Source organism: Nyctereutes procyonoides, unplaced genomic scaffold, assembly GCF_905146905.1.
Source record: "Nyctereutes procyonoides isolate TBG_1078 unplaced genomic scaffold, NYPRO_anot_genome, whole genome shotgun sequence".
NCBI lineage: Eukaryota > Metazoa > Chordata > Mammalia > Carnivora > Canidae > Nyctereutes > Nyctereutes procyonoides.
This window is the reverse complement of record NW_026575135.1, coordinates 13,426,240-13,438,495: the sequence shown is the minus strand read 5'-3', so window position 1 is coordinate 13,438,495 and position 12,256 is coordinate 13,426,240. Positions and strand designations below refer to the sequence as shown.

Genomic DNA, 12,256 nt, shown 5'->3' with positions numbered 1-12,256 from the left:
TGCAGAGCACAGACTTTGGAGCCAGACAAGTTGGATCCACTTGCCAGCCCTGCTACTTATTAAAATGGTGATACTGGGCAAATTACTTAATATCCCCCTGCTTCCACTTCCTCATGAAAATAAGATTGGGATACATAAGTATTTGTTAAATTAAATAAACTCTGTAAGATGGTAAGTCCAATGCTCAGAAGACAACAAATATCCAATAATTATAGCTATTATTAAATCTGGTTATGAATGGAAGACAAGAGGTGGATATTGAGGCAGTAGTAGGTGCTGGTGCTCACTAAAATAAAGAATAAAGTAACCTGTATTAACTGCTTTGAGTGTTTATATACTTTATGTCAACTTTAAATTAAAAAAAAAGATAATCCTCCTCCTCAGGCACACAGACTTTACATACTGATGATTACAATTAGTCTTCTGATGATGCTGTATTCATGACTAATGCTTCCAAGTTGTGTATTTTTAAATTCCTGTACACCTCACAAGTGTATTCACTAACTCTGAATATAGCAAATGTGTACAAAACAAGCAGTCATAGGCTTTTGCCTTAAATGTTCATGAAGTGAAGAAGTTAAGGGAAAACGCTAATGAGCTCATTGTCTCAGTTATGAGAAGCTTTGGCACAACTTATTATGGTGACAGATGTTCTGCTTCCTAGAACCTTTTTGTTCCACCCCCAAAATCTATATTTTCCTTTAGTATATTGATTTCTTGTTATAGAGCAGGAATGGCTATGAAATGTCTTTATTTGGGAGCTGAGGGATGCCAAGATGTGAGAGGGGAAATGTATCATGATTTACAGGAGACCTGAAAGGATGAGTGGAGGACTCAGGAGAAGGCAGTCTGTATCCGGGAAATTATTTACAATTTGACTGAAGTACAGAGAGACTCACCAGAGGAAGAAAAGGGGGGAGCAAATGAAAAAAGCACCCAATCACAGGGAAACCCTTTGATGGATGAGGGAGATACTTTAATAGATGAGAAAGCACTTTCCCCAGTGGCCAGTTGGCTCACCTCATCCCTCTTTTGGCCTGTAGCACAGTGGAAAGATTCGGTGTAACACGTTATGGAATATATGACAGTGGTCCAGCTGAGATGTCCCAATAACAAACAGAAGTGTTCTTTTCTCTTTTGAGGAGGGGCCGCTGATTTCTCTTTTGGGCTGAGGCTAGATCTTCACTACCAAAACATAGCTGGAAATTGAGTCGACTGATTATGAACAATGTCCCAAATGCCACTTTTCTTAGCAATACAAATAACATTTCTGTAGTATATTTAGAGTTTCAAAGCATGCTCACGTGCGTCATCTCCTTTTATCTTATAAATAACCCTGCGAAGTAAGTGTCATTACTTTCATTTTATACTTGAGAAAACCGAGGTTTAAAGAAGTAATTAGCAGGAGAATCCACACCAGCGTCTGTCTGACCATGCTATCTTTCTGGCTCCTCCAATAAATGTCAATCTATGGCCACAGTTTCCACAAAGGGCTTTTTGGGGGCGATCTCTGCCAAGCATACCTTAGGTTTCAATGATGTTTTTCCCTCCAGGCCAATTCTATGGCCCTTGACATCTCTTAAAGGCCTTAAGAGCCCACTTGAGGTCTCTTGGGAGATCTGGAATGAGGGTGAGGGCTGGAAGTGGGCAGAGCAGTGTGGTGCCCCAGTATCTAAGCTATGGCTTCCCTAGGCTTCCGAGGACCCTGTATCCTTTGTGTCTCATAGCTGTATCCTTCTCTGCAGCTCACACCTGCAGCACCCTCTCGTATGTCCTCTCAGAGGCCATAGATTGCCCTCCAGCCATCCTAGGTATCCCATTTCTCAAAGTCTCTTTTACTTCTATATCACTCAGGATATCTCACCCAGCAGTTAGAAAGCAATCACTTACTGCAAAGTGCTATCTCCTTGAGAGAACTTCCCATATGGGAAACAGCCAGGGGAGATGGGGTCTTCCGTAATCACACCAAACCTGTCCTTTCATCCGTGGCAGAAAGCCTCAGACTTGAAGCAACATCCCCACTTCTTCCTCTGATAACTTCCTAGTCTGATGGAATCTTTTCTACCATCAGTGTCAACAAGCTTACAGTCATCCCTATGCATGGAAGAGAGGGAGTGGCCTTGCCCCAGCTCGACAGTACAAAGTCATCCCAATTACAGTAACAGTTGCAGGCTCATGTACAGATTTGCCCGCACCTGTGCCATTGCTAGTTGTGGTACCTTGGGCAAATATTTACCTTCTCTGGGACTCGGTGTATGCATCCTTAAATAGGGTAAATACTACATATGGAATGGTAATGAGAATTAAAACTCCTATATAGGGACACCTGGGTGGCTCAGTGGTTGAGCATCTGCCTTTCGCTCAGGAAATGATCACGGGGTCCTGGGATGGAGTCTCACATCAGGCTCCCTGCAAGGAGCCTGCTTCTCCCTCTGCCTCTCTCTCTGTGTCTCTCATGAATAAATAAATAAAATCTTAAAAAAAAAAAAAACACCCAACTCCTATCTATTTAAGGTACTTAGAATAGTTCCTTGCACACAAAAGCAACATAAGGATTAGAAAAACTGCATTTGTAGAAGAAATTACCTACTTTTAAAAGTAGCTGCTCTATATGAGGTTCTTTACATCTAAAATTCAGATGTCATCTGGAGACATACTGACCCTTCAGAGGCAGATAATAGGTGGCTTCGATTCATGGGTTAGAGAAAAACTTAATAATCCATGGATTAGAGAAAAACTTAATAATCTCAATAATCTCCTCAAGAGTTCTTTGAATTCCCAAGGGAACCTTACACTTTTTGATTAGCTCAGGCTCTAAACAGCAGTTTCTTCAGAATTATTCTGTTTGGGATTGTTTTGTTGTTCTGCAATACATTGTGTGACTGTCCCACAAATGTTTAACTCAGATTTATATTTATAACTCAGATAAAACTTATAAAGGAATTCATGTGTGTAGCAATCTTTACTGAACCTTCAGGAAAAAAGCAGGGTTGACCTTACAACAACCCAATCAATTTTAAATTCGTTATCAGTCATCGCTGTTCTTTATATGGTTTGTGACTCTGTCCACATGTTCAGATTGGGCCTCCTTAATCTTGCTGTTTCGTCCTTTTCCCTACTCCTACTGTCTCTCCTCAAGCTTTCACTCCCAGATTGCCTCAGACTCCAAATCCCTCTTCTTTCATTATGCAAACCCACTGAGCTCTCTCCAGCCCATGACTTTTTTTTAAAAAAAACCTGGCTAAACTTTTCCCACAGAGAGACCTTGCTGAAGATGTAAAATTATCCTTTTTGAGAACTTCATTAAATGACTGGCCCAAGATGAAACTCCTCCTTGCTCTGCATTTGTATGGTTAGTAAACATACACTACCTCCATTAGTTCTCATAGCAGTGCTGCAAGGTAGGCCTGACTCTCCCTCTTTTATAACCAGGAAAACTAGACTCAGAGCAGTTAAGGAATATACCCATCTTGTAGCTGGGAAGGGATGAGCAGAGTCAAGGCCATGTGGGTCTGGCTCGGAATCCCTTGCTATTTTCACAGTACACTGCCCCATATGCTGTGCTAGGTCCTGGGAATCTAAAGGTTCCGAGGTCATGGCAGAGATCAGAGGAGCCACATGGAACTTCTCTCTGGGCCCTTCATCTTGGACAACCCCCTGCTGTGCTCCTGGCTGCCATCTTATGCTAAGTGTCTACAATATGGTGCCCAGACCTGAGCCCAGACTTCCCGGTGGAATCCTAGCAACACAGAGGAGAGAGCAGGACCCTCTACTTCATCCATTACCCTGGACTTCTAGTTATATAACTGGCGGTCCCTTTGGCTCTTTGAACCTCCATTAATCATTGCTGATTTATCCTAACTTTTCAACCAAAAAAAATGCCTAAAACAAAGTTCTTCCTTGAGCTCTGGAGTTAGTCCTAGGGTGAATTCTTGTTTTACCACTTCCTGTGAGAACCTGGACAATTCACCTCTTTTTTAGGCCCCAGTTTCCTCCATTGCTCTAAAAGAGACAATATTATTTACCTTATAAGATTGTTAGAGGAATTAAATGAATTAATGCATGCAAACTGCTAACCCAGTACCTGGAACACTGTAAAGTTCAATAAACATTAGCTGTAATAATAACAATAATTATTATAAATGGCCATCCTCTCTTCCACCTCCAGAAAATCTGATTTCTGCCTTGTTCCATCCCCCCCCCCCCCCTTCTCCACGCAAGCCTGCATACACGAGCATGCGCACATTATTAGAAGGCGCCCTCCTAAAGTAGAAGGCCTGGCCTTAGAAACCCTGGATTCAATTTAATCACATGCTAGCTGTGTCTCCAGATGTTCAATCTCCCTTAGCTACAGCTTCTTCCTGTGCAAAATGGAAACCGTAATTTTGTACTCACTTAACTCACAGATTCATCATAAAGATTACATAAGCCAGAAATGTAAAGAAGCTCAGCACTTATTGACACCTTATTTCCATTCTGCTCATAAACTATGTCAGTAGATTATTTGTAACTTAGTGCAGGATTTTATACTAATTCCCAATCATGCAGATTTATTTAGGATTTATCAGATTAACATCATTCATTCATTCTTTCATTGTGAGGGGTGGGGTGGCCATAGGCAGAGAGAGAATCTCTGTGCTGAGTACAGAACCCGACTTGGGGCACAATCCCATGACCCTGAGATCATGGCCCGAGTGGAGATCAAGAGTCAGATACCAATTGACTCAGCCACCCAAGAGACCCCAGATTAACATCATTCTAAGTGACTTCTCTATATTCAGCCTTCACATTTTTTTCTCATGTGATATATTTATTGGCTCATGAATTTAAAAAAAAAATCTATTCATATCAAAATGAAAGCACTGGAACCCTATCCCTACTAGTCACACATTTTCTTTTATCATTCAGAGCAAATCTGTACCAATTGGCTGCCTAATATACTGTGCTGGAGGCAATGGCAAAAGAAATATAATTTGGGATGGGTGTCTTCAAGTCATCTAGTATATTGGGGAAAGACCTTCACGTGTGACCTTAAATGTTAATGTCTTGAAACAGTTACAAAACCTTTCAAAGAAACCTAGAAAATGGGACGCCTGGGTGGGCTCAGCTGTTTAGCACCTGCCTTTGGCCCAGGGCGTGATCCTGGAGGCCCCGGATGGAGTCCCACATCGGGCTCCCCTGCATGGAGCCTGCTTCTCCCTCTGCCTGTGTCTCTGCCTCTCTCTGTCTCTCATGAATAAATACATAAAATCTTAAGAGAGAGAGAAAAAAAAGAAACCTAGAAAACCTCAAAACGTCCCATCATGGGACAACCTCCTAACTCTGAGGCTTATTCTCTTTAACAACAGTCTTCCCTCCCGGCTCTGTATGAAATGGAAGAGACGTGACATTGCGGAACTGAAAAATCTCAGGGTTCGTCACCTGACTTTCATGCTGAAGGGCCCCAGGGGGTCCAGGACTGGCCCCTACATCTAACAGGAGAAGGAGCAGTGATCCTGGAGAGAGCGAAGGACTTGATCCCCATCCCTCCAGTCGGTGGCAGAACCTGGGCGAACGCAGGCCGGCCTGGGCTCGTCGGGTGGTTACAAAACTATCGGAATCCAAGTAGGAGGATGGGACAGGCCCCGGGAAGAAGAGGTACATTTTGCGCACACGTGGTTCTGATTGCTCCCCCAGCCCCCCCAGCCCCCCAGCGTTCCCTCCCCCGCAAACGTCAAGAGGGGAGGACCCCTGCAGAAGAGAGAACAAGGACCCCTGGAAAGCGTCCCTGGCGGGGGCGGGGTTGGGGGGTCGTGTGGCGGGGCCCCCAACACCCCGCGGGCGGGCGGCGGACCCGAGGCCTTTCCCTCCCCGCGCGCGGCGCCCGCCCCGCCCGGCGCCCGGCAGTAACCCCGGGGCGCCCTGCAGCCTCGGCGCCGAGCCTTTTGCGGGGGGGGGGCGGGGGGGATACGGGCATGTGCTCCTTCTCTCTGCAAACCTGGTAGTTAGGTCGGGCCCCTCCCTTGCAGAAATACGAACTTGGACTCTGTGCCCACGTGGCTTCTCCGCGAGCGTGTGCGGCCTTCGCAAGCCGGGCTCCCTTGCTACCCGCCGGGGGGGGGGGACGCGGGGAGACGGGCTCGCCGGGGAGGGGCGGGCTGCGCACGAGGGGGCGACGGCAGCCGGCGGGGGGGCAAGCGAGACGTCCGGGAGGCCCCGGCCCTACGGAGGTCGCCCCGCGGGGCCCGAGGCTGTGCCCAGCCCCGCCAGGCCCAGGGAGGGGGGCACACCCGCAGGGCCCACGCCCTTGATTTCAAGCGGAACGGAAACCACCAAAAAGTAGGCGCTCCGCACGCCCCGCCGCGGCCGGCAGCGAGCGACGCGCAGGCGCACACGGCGCCGCGTCTGCCCTCGAGTAACCCCGCGCCGCCGGCCGGGCGAACTAGGTGAAAGGTAACTAGCGGGCAGGGCCCCGGGCGACGGCCCCAGCGCGCGTGCGCGGTCCGGGTGCAGCGGGCGGCGTTGGGGGGGGGGCGTCGCTCGGCTCACCTCGGCGGGCGTGGCGGGCAGGGGAGGGGCCGAGCGGGGGGCGGGGGGGCAGCGGACCCGGGAGACCCCGATCGAGCGCCACCTGTTCGCCCGCTGGGCGCGGGGCGTGTCCCCGCTAATTCCGGCGGCCCCTGGAGGAGGCGGGGGGGGGGGGGGGGAGGGCTCCCGTTTATGAAAGAGGAAACCGAGGCCTGCGATTTCGTGTCACTTGCCCAAGGTCATACAGTCTGTAAAGGGCGGTTTCCAAAATGGTCCCTGATTGGAGATGTCTTTCTTTTCTTTTCTTTTTTTTAAATTTGTTTTTAAGTAGTTTTTGGGGTTTGGGTTTTTTGTTTGCTTTGCCCCGGGGCTGATAGCCGACATGGATACTAGCGCATTTTAGAAGGCGCCTCTTAGACATTACTAGTTCTATCTTGACCTGAAAGCGACGAGATAGGTGATATAGGTAATACTACTATCTCTTGTAGGTGGACAAACCGAGACTCAATAAAGTTGTTCTAAGATCACACACACTAGCAAAGTCGAGGTCTTAGGCCTCATTTTAGTGGAATCAAGAAGGATCAGGTTCTTCCACCCTCTATCCCACAGACCTATAGGGAATATGAGAGCTTCCAGCTCCAGGGCATGATGAGAGGCACAGGCCATGAGGAAGGCAAAGATGTCCTCATGGCTGGGGGTTCCACTACACAGTTATAGAGTGACAGCTCCTTCTAGGAGATATTTGGGTTGTTAGCTCATTGAGGGAGGGACAGAGAATGCACTGCTCATGGTTTGTGGAACTTGTTTGTTGGTGAGGATATAACTAAACGAACACATACTCAACCCCAGGGGGAAGCAGCAATAGTGTCTGGCACCGGGTGAAGTGATTACTGTCTTGTGACTTTTCTCCAGTGAGGGCTCTTGCATTCATTTAGCAAACATACTCAGCACCCACTCTGCTGTGCACAGAACTGGAAAACAAGATAGGAGCCCTGAAAGGCTGGAAGGCCGTGCCTCTCCTGCAAACTCCATTCTGAGTCCTAGACCTCTGGGAGTTTGCCCACCTCCATGCATGTGGAAGCCACAGGGTCTCTGCTGTGAGGCAAGAAATGCACCGCTCAGGGAGGGGCATGGGACCAGATTACACTCCCCCCACCCTAGGTGCCCAAGCTGTCCCTCAGAATCACAAAACAAAAGCAGCTCTGCTCCTCACCCCAGGAGGTCTTGGAAACAACTACCCAGAGGGAAATGCAAGGGAAGCAGTAAAAGCTGCAGAGCAGCCGCTGATAGGCCCCCTCCCACCCTCATCTCTTTCCAAGAATCCCTTCTTCCCTTGAGTGTCCAGTCAGGGAATTGGAATGTCACTGCCTGTGCCCCAAAACTATGCTGCTGCTCAGGCTGATAAAGACAAAGGCTGCAATTGGACTGTCTTTGCCCGAATGTAACCCTTCCTGCCTTGTAGCCTCCCTGAGGTTGACCAGGGGAGATCAGGAGCCGCGTGATTACTGTCAAGATGCCTCTGCAAGCTGCCTGCTGGTGGTATTGGCAGAAGGAAAGCTGTTTGGGACTAACACTTCTAATCTGTTGGGAGTCCCCTGTGCCGACACCCTGGGCACTTTGCTCGTCACTTTTACTTGAGTTCCCATGGGCTCCTCCATGGCCCTATGCAATCTAAGTGGTGTGATCATCATTTTGTAAAGGATAAAACTGAGGTTGTGGAAGGGGTGATTTCCAAGTAAAAGGCATGGCTGAAACTCACCTCTCACTGTTCTATCCATTTAGAACCCAGCATCCCAATGGGGCAGGTACTTGGAGCCGGTTGGGAAAACTATCCCTAGGATACTCACCTTCCCTAATTAGCCCAGAGATACTTCAGTAAAAATGTAGAACACGTGAAATTCCATGCCTTATACAAAGTTAAATAATAAGCGACTCAACAGAGGAACAAATGAATGGATGGATGAAAGTATAGAGAATGAGATGTGATTAAAGTGCCTGGAATTGTACATGCACATAGTAGACACTCAGTATTTCCTTAATGAATCAGTAAAAGAGAAAGAAGAAATCAAAATATAAAAAATGTAAGAATTTCAGTGTGTGGGGCAGATATTTTAGGAAAACCATTTCCCAATCTGAATCTCACAGATAATGTTTATAGTCCTGTTGGAATTTGAAATGTTCCTTTTGAGTTATTGCTGAAAAGTTTACTGGCCCCAGAAGGTTCTCAGGAGATATACAAAAAGTGGATGCAGTTAAGCCCTGGCCCACAAGCCCCTTCCTATTGAATTACCTGTCATGCTGCTTCTTGGGTGTGATTCGTGCTGCTGGTTTTTATCAGTTGGAAACCCCTCTCATCCCATTCACTAAGCACTATGACATACTCTTTATGAAGCACTACGTACGTTACAAAGTGTGTAAGATATGGTTCTTGCTCCCAGGTGAGGAAAACATGAGATGTGGAGTCAGACATCCTAGGTTTGAGTCCCTGCTCTTATCAGATTGTGTACTTCTGCACATTACTTAACGTTAGCAAGCCTCAGTTTCCCCATCTGTGAAAGGGGTACAAAATTACCTCACAGATAGCAAGAAAATTTAATAATATATTAAAAATGAGGGATTAAAAAAGGAGGGATTAATAAGAGGTGAATGCTACCAAATTAATTTTATGCAGAAAGAATATGGGGAATGTTGTACCAGGCATCAAATCTAGCTCTCTTTAGGGAAGGGGAACCGGAACCTTGAGACCTAAGAAAGATTGTGAACTGGAGGGTTTCCAGGCAGCATAGAGCAGAGTTTTACTGGCCAGGAACAGTATAGAAACAAGGTAAGTGCCTCCTGGGCCTCGGGCCCTCACCTTGGGCCATATGTCTACTGAGATATGACTGTGTCCCCTGAATCTGGAGCATCCCAGAGCTGAACCCCATGAGAACTTTGCTGTGTAACCATGCTCAAGGTGCCATTTCCCTGCTCAGGTCAGCCTGAATTCATGACAACCGGCGTTCGTTGAGTCTCTGCTGCATGCTAGACCCTAAGAATTCAGAGCAGGCCTGATAACAAATGTAAAGTCTGTAAACACAGAATGACCTGAAGGTTTAGAGAGCAGAAACCCAGCCCAGTGGGAATGAGAACTCCCCAAGGAGGTAGCCTTTGGCTGAGATGTGAAGGAGGGAGCATATTTCGCCTAGGGTAGGAAAAAAACAAAATGGGTTCACGCCTTTTGACAAACAAGTAAACAAAAACAAGTAGAATTCCATATTGGCCATATTAAACACTTTCTTTGATTTACCCATGAACTTTAGAGGGAAAGGAAGAAAGCAGGAGGAAATGCATCTTGGTCATCTTGGAAGGAAGATGAGTAGTTAAGGTTTTCCAGCCAGCTTCGCCTTGGTTACCAGCTCTGCAGCCCTGACTCGTCACCTCCTCTCTGTGCCTGTACCCATGTCTATAAAACAAGAACTCTTGTACCTAACTGACAGCATCATTTGGGGATTCGATGAGATGGCGACGGTAAAGTATCCACTACTGTACCAAGAACTTGATTAACTCTGGGGAAATGGCACCTTTTTCTTCCTTCCCCACCACATGGAAGGTCAGGGCTCAATATGACTGAACTCCTTTATTTGCTTGTAGCCACACAGCCTCTTTTAAAACAATAGGCCCCCCCCCAAAAAAAAACACAATAGGCCCAGAAAGACTTCCAGATATCTTCCCAGACTCAGAAATGTCTGCTTTCCCTTTATCCATAGAAAAACTTGTGCAAATGTCCACCCCTCGGGAACAGAGCAACTCTATTAATTAAGCATAACCCTATTCTGTCTGAAGACTGTAATTACCCTTCTCTGTAGATGTCCTGCCTTGAGAATTCCTCTGCTCCAGGGGCAACCTGTCAGAGCCTGACCTCCTGAGGGTGGGGATGCAGGAGAGCTGGGGTCTCACAGTCTGTTCACAAACTCTAGTCCCCCTGGAAGGTTGTTGTAAATAATTAACGTGAGTCCTGTTTCTTTCCCTAGCCTCATAGTGGTTCCAAGGACAACAGTACAGAGGAAGGCCAAGTCTCTGAGGAATTTCCTGAATAATCCAAAATGCTCAAGTGTCAAGGAATTTCCCCACACAGCATCCAAGTCTAACCCATTCTGCATTTTGTCCCACTTCGCATTTGAATACACTGTAGTGAGTACACAGAAAATTTTAATTCCCAGTCTTTTTTTTTTTTTTCTTTTCCAGAGTTAAGTCACTGGGAAAAACTGTAAAGGCTATTAAAAGGAAACAAGAACTTTGAATTCCACCTAAACTCATTTCAATAGCTTTATGTCCTTGGGGAAACCAGCAGCTGGTCATTTCAGGAGCTTAGAAAGAGGGCAGGTGACTGGGGTCCTAACCCTGTTTCTACCTCTAACCCAACTTACAGCCTAAGCTAAGTCATGCCCATTCTCTCAGTCTCAGTTTCCACACCTGTAAACTTAAAGGTTTGCCCTAGTCAAACTTTAGGCTCCTTTCCAATTATCAGGCACCCCTGATATGTATTTGGAGTTTTGCTACTTGCCTCCAAAGCAGGGAGAGTTTTGAAACTAGAAGCCAGCATTTCAGAAACCTCAGCAAAGGAAGGCCTGTTAAACACTGGTGTTTGTTGAAATTCAAGCACAAACACCAATCACAATCCAACAACAAAGTGCAACTGAGGAACTATGTACTTGAGAACAATGGAAAGCACTATTTCGTTCTTTGCCAAAAGTTAAAACTAAATTTAACCTTTTTTTTCTAAGTTTATTTTATTTATTTTGCTGTGTGTTGAGTGTATTTTTTAAAGGAAGCAGGCACTTTAATTAAAAGATAATACTGTGCCAATTTTTATTAGTTCGGGGAAACAATGTGCTTACCTTTCTGCACATTATATGTACTTTAGATAAGAAATGAGGACTTTTAGAATCAGTAGCTAGGAAGAACCATTAGTATATTTATAAGTTAGCTTTTTTTAAGCAAATGGTTGAGATGGTGTAGTGGACACTGTTGGTGCCTTATTGGTACCTGTCTGTCCCCAGCTGCTGTGAGTGCTCACTGCTCAAGGCTCACAGAAATTGCCCTGCACAGAATAGGTGCTGACTCTCCTAGGGGGTTATGTTCCCCTCACTTGCAGCCCAAAACTGACTGATAAGGGGTTAAACTACCTGGCATTTCACCTCAGGATGATTCCAACTGCACTGTGATTTACGCTCTGCTCTGGAGCTCCCCTTGGATCAGTCCAGAACTACACTTTTCCTGAAGTAATGTATTTATCTGACTACTTGCCCATCCCATCCTGCTTCCACACACACAATTCCTACACCATAGGATCTCTGGAAGGATACACAAAAAAAACTGTTAACGGTATTATTTCTATGAAGAGGAACTAGAGGTCTAGATTTCTTTTCATTCCATATTTAATATTGTAAATATGTGTTTGTATTAGTCAAGAAAACCAGTTGATTTTTTAAAGTACCACTTACTGTAGAAACTATATAATATACAGAAAAATAAAAGTCACTTAAAATCCCAACTCTAAAATACACCATTGCTTATATTTTGGTGTATTTCCTTTTGGTCTTCCTTCGATTTGAAGGCTTTTTTTTTTTTTTTTTAATAAATGGGATTATAATATGCATGTAGAGTTATATTCTGATTTTTGGAATCAATTTTCCAGCCTAAGTATTTTCCCACATCAATAAATTTTATGCTAAAATATCATTTGTAATGGCCATTTAGTTTTCTGCTG

At 45.7% G+C, this 12,256-nt stretch overlaps 1 long non-coding RNA gene across 1 annotated transcript; it reads left to right on the top strand.

The window, feature by feature from the left end:
* The first annotated feature begins 5,353 nt into the window (after positions 1 to 5,353).
* LOC129494999 (uncharacterized) lies at positions 5,354 to 11,164 on the top strand. Its single transcript, XR_008661445.1, has 3 exons — positions 5,354 to 5,637; positions 9,807 to 10,014; positions 10,518 to 11,164. It is a non-coding gene; the product is annotated as an uncharacterized LOC129494999 (long non-coding RNA).
* The last annotated feature ends 1,092 nt before the right edge of the window (positions 11,165 to 12,256 follow it).